Here is a 9,145-nt window from a genome sequence, read left to right on the forward strand (position 1 = left end):
AAAAAAAAAAAAAAAAAAAAAAGATGTTAATGTAGTAATGTCTGAAAAGATAAACATCAGTTTATCATAAAAACACTCAATATACAGAGCAGAATAAGTATTACTAATCTTATTTATTATAATCCTTTTTATTAAATCTTCAGTTTAACCTAATTGAAGATTTCTGTGGTTCCTGTAATTAACAGCACTATAACAGAATCAATAAAGCTAAGTTATAATGAATGTTATAATGAATGAATGTTAACACAGAAGGGCTCATTTATGGATTTTTTTTTAATATAGGACAAATGAGATGATGGCCACCTCAGAGGGCAGTGAGCCCAAGGATACTTTACTACAAAATTTACTCAGTTTTACAGGAATATCAGATTGCTTTAGACTGACTTACTAGCTATAATAATGAGGCGTATTCTACCCCAGGGACTTAGTATACCGCATTAATAATGAATACACTTTGAAGAAATGCTATTCTGACAACCAAGCTTAGTGCCCTGGGAAGACCACTGGACCAGAACGCAGGAAACTTGAAAGCAAGTAAGCTCTACAGCAGACTACAGAGCATAAGGCAGTCTATTTAACCTCTCTGAACTCACATTTCGCCTGGGTTAGATCACATGATCTTCTGCTGCCTGCCAGCCTCAGAATGCTATGCATCTTTATTTCTTAACCTCACAGTAGCCATACAAAATTTACTGGCCAAGAAATCAGATTTGCATTTGAAGTGGAAAGCCTAAATTATATGCCCCAAAGCAATAAGAAGATAAATTACAGCTTAACAAGAATTAGATTTAATTCCTTCCTAATTTCTAATTTTCTGTTTCTTTGGTACGAGAATGATATCTAGGAATCTTATAATCTCAGGGGTCTATGCTACCCAACAATTCAACTCAATTCAGCAAATAGTTAATCAGTACTAATATTTGCCAAGCACATACTAAGTTCTCAAGTTTCTGAGAATATGATGCAGGACACATATGATCAGTAACAATCAACTGAACAGCCATGTGCATTAAGGTACTATATGTACTCATGCTCAGGCCACTGAGCGTGGCCGCCTCTGTCCAAGGGCGGCCATGCTTCCTGCCCTCAGGGACTGTAGTATGTAGTGAAAAAGGAAAGACATCCGTCAAAAAATAAGTGATCAAGTGTCAAATTTGCTGATACAAGTAGGAAATGTCATAAGATTTCAAAGACAGGACACATCACTGAAAATCCTGGTAGGCTTACTGGAAGATGAAATGTGAGCAAAACCTTGAAGGATACTGAAAAACAGAGAGAGAAGTGTTAGGCCTATTTAATGGGTACCTATAGCCTTCTCAGAATTGTTAAGATTAGATTTATTTTTATGTGTGAAATGCGTTTGTGTTGTCTTCACTCAATTTTAGGTACCATGACAGCAGAAACCGGGTATCATATTTTTATTTGATTCAGCACAACAGATATTTATGGAGTGCCTACTATGTGTCAGGTACTGTAAGTTTGGAGGGGAGGAAAAGTCAAAGAAGCAAAGAGAAAGGAATTGGAGAGATAAATCAGAAGTCTGCCTCTCAAAGATCTGGGTAAACTAGGTTTGAACCCCCAGCCTTTACCTGGCCTGTGGAAGTATAGAGCCCTTTCAAGAGCTGGGTAACTTCCACCACCCCACGTCTAATGTGTTCTGCACAGTGTTGAAACGAAACTTGGCCTCTTCCTGGTTTTCCCATCAAAGGCACTCCTACAAAGCTGCCTGGGTTTAGTAGCAATCGCTGGAGATGTAGGTAATTGTGGGGAGGAATCACAGCTTTGCTGCGCTGCTGGCTGCTCTCTTCCCTTTCCCTCTGCCCTCTCTCCTCTCTTTTCCTCACTCACTCCATCCCAGATTGTCCCCACGCATCTCAAATTCTCCCTGTCTTAACACAGTAAGTCGCCCCTCCTCCAACAGCCAGGTCCTTGGGTCTCAGCTTTGTGCCTCCAGCACTCCCCAGCCTATTCCATTACACCCTAATTTTCCAAACCTAGATGCTTCCATGCCCAAGAGGAATTCTGGCACCAGCTATTAAGAGACAGTGAAAGTTTCTCCACCTTGTTACGAAGAGCTAAGTGCACTGGAGACTCTAAGAGAATCCTGAAGTACTATGGAGGGACAGAAGGAGGACGGAGTGCAGGAGACAGGTCAGGAAAGGTTTCTTGGCCCCTTCTAAGCGTTCTCTCTCTCTCTTCCAAATTCATGCAGTATTGATTGCCTGCATCACTCCTTGGACTCTTGCCCTCTGCTGCCTTCTATGGTTATTTCTCTTTCTATCTGACTGTGTGCTTTGTCTCCCGGACCAGATTTTTTGCAGCTTCAACACAGCAGCTTTTCCTGTTCCTCCCCAGAACTCTCATGGGTATAACAGGCCTCACTGGTGGGTCTGTTGAGTCTCAACCTGCGGGAGCTGTATGATTTGCCTCGTTTGACACTACTGTCCCTAAATTTCCCCCCAAAAGGCCACCTGGTAGGAGGTTTTCTTTCTTTAATTAAAATAAACTCTAAGAATATATTGATTATTTAACCGATTTGCTTGAGATGTCCGGAGATGCTCGTTCATGTTACACCAACCAGCAGCTGAAAAGGACTAACGTGTACTGAAATACCCCTAGGGACCAGCCACCTGCTTCAATTCTCACAATCATCTTCTGAGGTAAGATTAGGGAATTTACCAAAAGTCACACCACTACAGAGCAGGAACTAGAATTCTAACCCAGGAATATCTAGCTTCAAAGTGCCCATTCTTTCCACTACCCCCATCCCTAAAATAATAATGCTCCTTTAGAGACATCTCTAAAAATAAATAACATTTCTGTATTAAAAAGAAGAGTGGTTATTCACTATGATATAAACTAAACAAGATCACCTCAATAGTTAGGGTCCTGGAGTAGTAGAGAGAAGTTGACTCCATGAGCTTGTACAAGTGGTTTCACCTTTCTGAGCTTCAGGCTACTTATCTGCACACACACACAATCTCACGGAGTTGATGTCAACACTAAATTAAATTCTATATCTATATAATTAATTATATATAATTAATAATGTAATCCATTATATATATATGAAATACCTGGTAAGCAGTGTTAAGTGGGACTGCTTTTCCTTCTACAGAATGTAAAATGGGAGTTGACACAGAGGTCTGACATTCAGCTCAGTTGGACATGTGCTTTTTTCACTGGGTTAACACGTTATTTGGGAGGGGCATTAGCTGAATCACACAACAGCATATTAATCACTAACTCAACATCAGCTGACAGCAACCGCAGTTCTTGGAAGTGAATTCGCACTGCTGTCAGCATTCTTCGAAGTCCTTCTTCACATGAACTACCGCTGCCTCCTAAACAAGGTACTTTCAGACAATTGCTATCGGCCCAGGTAGGCGGTAAGAGGGTTTAACGTATGAGCACTGTAAAATGGGAGGAAGTTTTGGGAGGCTGGTGTGGGGAGATGGGACTACTCTTCCCAGGCCCTCAACTATACCAAGTCCAGCTGGCTTGTGTTTCTAAAAGCACAGACTCAGCACTGAATTAGAGCTAGGTTTTAGTTCTACCCATTCCTAGTTATGTGACTTAGAGTTTAAAATTTCATTTTTCTCATCTGTAAAGTGGGGATGATAATAATTTCTATTTTCCAAGGCTCTTGTGAAGATTAAGTTAAATAATGATTTTAAAGCACTTAGTACAACATCTGGCACATTATAAGCCCTTAAAAAGTTGGTTATTTTTTTTTATTATTAACAGGGAGCATAGCCTTGAAGTTCTAAGATGCGGGGCAATTTAACAAAAAGGAAAGAAAAGAAAGGCTCCCTGTTGCTAAAGGATCAGGTTCAATGGCACAGTCAGGCACACAAAGTCTACCATATCTGGCCCTAAGCCTCTGCTTTGCACTTTGGTTACCTGTACACACTCCTTAACTTCCAGAGGCAAGCAGAATTCCTCCTTTAGTTTCCCAGAGTACTTTGCATATACTTTTGTACTTTCCCTTATCACAATATATTCTATTTGTTTGCATATCTGTCTCCACTCTACCCTACCCCATCCCAGGCTGTGAGTTTATGGACAATGGAAACCATATACCATCTTTGTATTTGCAGCCATTAGGCACTCTGTAAGTCTTGGTTGGATGGACGATGGATGGATAGATGGGTGGATAAGGAACATGGGACAACAGTGACTTGGTAAAAGAATTTGGACAAGGTACCCAGGGAACAGGGCAAGACAGTCTTTGCTTCATAAATGTTCCTAAGCCTGGGTCTGAGCAGAAGTCTAGAGGACATGACATTGGCAGAATTGTTTGCCTGAGTAGTTGGTTGGGCAATCTATGCCTTCTAGGGGAAGCATGAGCGGGTGGTGACTGCTGTCAAGACCAGTATTAGGCAGAACACCTTAGTTACCAGGGGGCCAAGGCAGGATGATGCCTCTAAGTTTTCCAGCAGCCTTCAAGGTTAACATGGTTAAGCAATTAGGAGTAACAAGTTTTTCCAGTTGAGGTCAATTGCCAGCAGGGCAGACAGACTTGTGGACAGAGACCATCTGCCCTGTGATTATGTTCACTATAAACAATGATACAAGATCTAGAGATAGTAAGGGGATATGCAGTGTGATTCCCACAGAGGACAGACCATCTGAAGACAACATTTCAAAGTACCTAGAATATAAATTATTTTAGAACATAAGGCAATAGAAAGGGAGATTTATATCTTGACTTTTCAGGAATCATTCTATTTTCGTTTTATTTTATGCTTTTTGTTAAAGGCAACTGAAGTGATAATATTTCATGATTGATCATTTATTATGTACTTCATACTTTTTTAAAAAAGTGATGTACTGGAGTCAGCTCCCACTGGCTCATGAGAGCATACTGTGTACATTTCTTCTCATCTCCACCTTAGATGACTTCACAATGGTATCTTTAAATCAGCCAGGAGTATTTACACCATGGAAATAGGCAAACACTACAAATCAGGGTTTCCCACTCCCACCTTCTCTAAGAGCTCTAAGAGCTGATTTTTTTTTTTTTTTTTTTGGCCACTCTAAGAGCTGATTTTTTTTTTTTTTTTTGGCCACACCGCACAACATGTGGGATCTTAGTTCCCCGACCAGGGGAACAACATGTGGGAACCTGTGCCCCCTGCATTGGGAGCGTGGAGTCTTAACCAGTGGACTGCCAGGGAAGTCCCCTAAGAGCTGATTTTTAAACCTTTACCAGCACACCACTGGCTTCACAATGAATGATCCCAATTAATACTCCCAACACACCTATTTTATAGATGGGAAACTGAAGTTTAGAGAGGTTAAATAATGAAAAACTTATTACAAACTTTTTGGTGGCAAAAGCAGGATTAAAACCATCTGCCTCCAAAGTTGATGCAGTTAACCATGATGGAGGGAACACTTAACCAACTCATTCTGTAAGGCTAGCATTACACTGATGCCAAAGGCAATAAAGACATCACAAGAAAAGAAAATTACACGTCAATATCCTTTCTAGATGCAAAAATCCTGAACAAAATAGTAGCAAACCAAATCCAACAGTATATTAAAAGGATTATACACCATGATCAGGTGGGATTTATCTCAGGAATGCAAGAGTGGTTCAACATAAGGAAATTAATCAATGTAATAAACCACATTAATAGAACAAATATAAAAAAAATTATCATCTCAGTTGTCACAGAAAACGCATTTGACAACATCCAACAACCTTTCATGATACAAACATTCAGAAAACTAGGAATAAAAGGGAACTTCTCTAACATGATAAAGGTCATTTATGAAAAACCCACAGCTAACGTCATAATAGTAAAAGACTGAAAGCTTTCCCCCTAAGAGTAGGAACAAGACAAGGATGCCTACTTTCATCACTGCTATTTAACACTAGTTGAATAGTGCTATTCAACACTAGTTCTAGCTAGAGGAAGTAGGTAAGAAAAATAAATAATGGGGAAACAAATTGGAGAGAAAGAAGTAAAATATCTCTATTCACAGATGTCATGATTCTACATACAGACAATTCCAAAGAATCCACAAGAAAGCTACTAGAGCTAATAAAAAAATTCAGCAGGGTTGCAGGTCACAAAATCAACACATAAAAATCAGTTGTGTTTCAGTACACCACAATGAACAATTCAAAAAGGAAATAAAGAAAGCAATTCCACTAGTATTCAAATAGCATCAAAAAGTATAAAATACCTAAGAATAAATTTAACCAAGGAGGTGAAATATTGTACACTGAAAACTCTAAAACATCTGTGAAAGAAATTAAGGAAGACCTAACTAAATGGAATAACATCCATGTTAATGGATTAGAAGACTTCAAATTGTTAAGATGGCAATACTACCCAAAGTGATTTACAGATTCAACACAATCTCTATCAATATTCTAGCAACCTTTTATTCAGAAATGAAAAAAACCCATCCTCAAATTCATATGGGATTGCAAGAGGCCCCAAATAGCCAAAATAATCTTAAAAAGGAAGATCAAAGTTGGAGGACTCACAACTGATTTCAAAACTTACTACAAAGCTACAGTAATCTAAACAGTGTGATACTGGCATAAGGATAGACATGTAGACCAATGAAACAGAATTGAGAGTCCAGAAATTAAACCCATACATCTATGGCCAATTGATTTTCCAGAAGGGTACTACTTTCATTCAATGGGGAAAGATTAGTCTCTTCAACAAATGGTTCTGGAACAACTGGATTTCCACATGCAGAAGAATGAAGTTGGAGCCTTATCTCATGTCATATACAAATATTAGCTCAAAATGGAGCCATAAAACTCTTGGAAGAAAGCATAGGGGTAAATCTTGGTGGCGTTTGGTTTAGCAATGGATTCTTAGATATGACACCAAAGCATGAACAATTACAAAAAAAAAAAAAGATAAGGACTTCCCTGGTGGCACAGTGTTTAGGAGTCCGCCTGCCAGTGCAGCGGACACAGGTTCGAGCCCTGGTCCAGGAAGATCTCATATGCCACAGAGCAACTAAGCCCGTGTGCCACAACTACTGAGCCTGAGCTCTAGAGCCCATGAGCCACAACTACTGAGCCCACGTGCAGCAACTACTGAAGCCCGCGCGCCTAGAGCCCGTGCTCCGCAACAAGAGAAGCCACTGCAATGAAAAGCCTGTGCACCACAATGAAGAGTAGCCCCCACTCGCCGCAACTAGAGACAGTAACAAAGACCCAAAACAGCCAAAAAAAAAAAAAAGCTAAACTGGGTTTCATAAAAATTGAAAACTTTTGTGCATCAAAAGATATTAATAAGAAAGTGAAAAGAGGCAGCCCAACTTTCTTGGCTAGGGCAGCAGCCACCACCACAGGGCCCAGCTGAGCATACTGGGCCACACGGTGCTCTCCCGAGCCTGGTTCCTCTATAGCCCTGCTATCCATCACTGGGCCCCAGCCATTACCTTTGAAAGCCTGGACATCAAGTACTCACTGTGGCTTATCGATGAGGAGATCATCAGCCATAACACCCAGTGGTTCTACTTACAGCCCCATTACATCTTGGGCCTCCTCATAGGCCATCACATCTACTTTTCAGATCAAATCCACCAAAACCTTACCATTGAGCCCTACACCATCTCCAGCCATGATGAAAGGGCTTTAGTGGACCTGGTCATCAAGGTTTACTTCAAAGACACCCAGCCCAAGTTTCCCACTGGAAGTAAAGATGTCCCCATACCTGGAAAACAAGAAGATTGAAGACATCATTGAGTTCCAGGGCCCAAGCTGGCTGCTAGTCTACCAGGGCAAAGGAAAGTTTGCCATCTGTCCAGACAAGAAATCCAACCCCATCAAGAAGTGAAGTCTGTTCACATGATCACAGGAGGAACAAGCATCACTTGGATGCTACAGGTGATCTGTGCCATCATGAGGGACTTGGATGACACCGTGTGCCAACTGCTCTTTGCCAATCAGACCAAGAAGGACATTTTGCTGCAGCTGGAGCTGCAGGAACGAACGTTCCACTTGCTTCAAGCTCTGGTACATGGTAGACAAAGCCCCTGAAGCCTGGGACTACAGCTTGGGCTTTGTGAACAAGGAGATGATCCAGGACCACATTCCGCCCTGGAGGAGGAGCCTCTGCTGCTCCTGCCCCGAGCCAGTATGCCTGCCTGCCCAACCTGGACCACGTGAGTCACTTCAAGGAGCTCTGCTTCCCCTTCTGATGGCTGGGCACTGGCAGCATCACACCCTGAACACTTACCATGCCCTGTCCTCAACTAGTCCTCCTCTGCCAATGTTATTTAATGCTGTGGCCCCAGGTTCAGTCTGGCCTGCCTACGCCCTGGGTCGTCACCCAGCTGGGCTGACCTGAGGGGTCCCCTTGGAAGCAGAGCTCTGTTTCAGGTGGGCCACAGCTGGCAAACTTCAGGGCAAGTTCCTGTCTGGTTCTCACTCAGCCCGGTCCCTGTGCTCAGGACTCTTTGTCTCGCCCTTCTTGCCCTCTTCTCCTATTACAGGGATGAGGCTGCCATTACCATGCCCCACCCAACCCTCCCTGCAGGGGTCCAAGGTCTGGAAATAAACATAAAAGTAGGGGCAGCCCAGAGCTGCAGGTGCTGGGACTGCCCCCAGCCACGGTCCTTGGACCTTTGCCTGCCACCCCTCACTGTCTGCCTCAGAGCCACAACTAGGCCTCAGCAGCATCTCATACCACATGAGCCAGGGGATACCAAAAATTCCTGGGGAGTGGGGAGGGGTGCTGGGGGTGAAAGACTACCTCCCACCCAAGCACCCAAGCAGGCCCCAGCCAGCCAGGAGCTTGGCTCTTGTGGCTCGAGTGGGAAGAAGGTGCTGGCTGAGGGCCCATCAGGCTGGCACATGGGCCACCTCGAAACCCTGGCATTTTCCCCTAACACACCGAAATATTCAGGTAACCTTAGGAGCTCCAAGCTGTCAACTTAGCAGAGTCTGATTCACCATGGGGAGGGGGACTGGGGCAGGGGATTGATGGCAGAGCTCTACCCACTCCTCCTGCCATCACCCCCAGCGTGGGGAAGATGTTGAGCAATGTCTCGTCAGAGAGACATTTTCAGTGGCCCCTACATTGCCTTTAAATAACAGCTATGTTAGCCTCATGCATATCAAGTTTTTCAAAGTTATTTATAAGCAGGAAAAAAAATTGAA

At 42.6% G+C, this 9,145-nt stretch overlaps 1 pseudogene; it reads left to right on the forward strand.

The window, feature by feature from the left end:
* LOC103083235 (NADH-cytochrome b5 reductase 3-like) overlaps nt 1–8,184 on the forward strand; it is a 15,771-nt pseudogene extending 7,587 nt beyond the window's left edge.
* The last annotated feature ends 961 nt before the right edge of the window (nt 8,185–9,145 follow it).

This window comes from Lipotes vexillifer, unplaced genomic scaffold (genome assembly GCF_000442215.2).
Source record: "Lipotes vexillifer unplaced genomic scaffold, Lipotes_vexillifer_v1.1 scaffold134, whole genome shotgun sequence".
In the NCBI taxonomy this organism is placed as follows: Eukaryota; Metazoa; Chordata; class Mammalia; order Artiodactyla; family Lipotidae; genus Lipotes; species Lipotes vexillifer.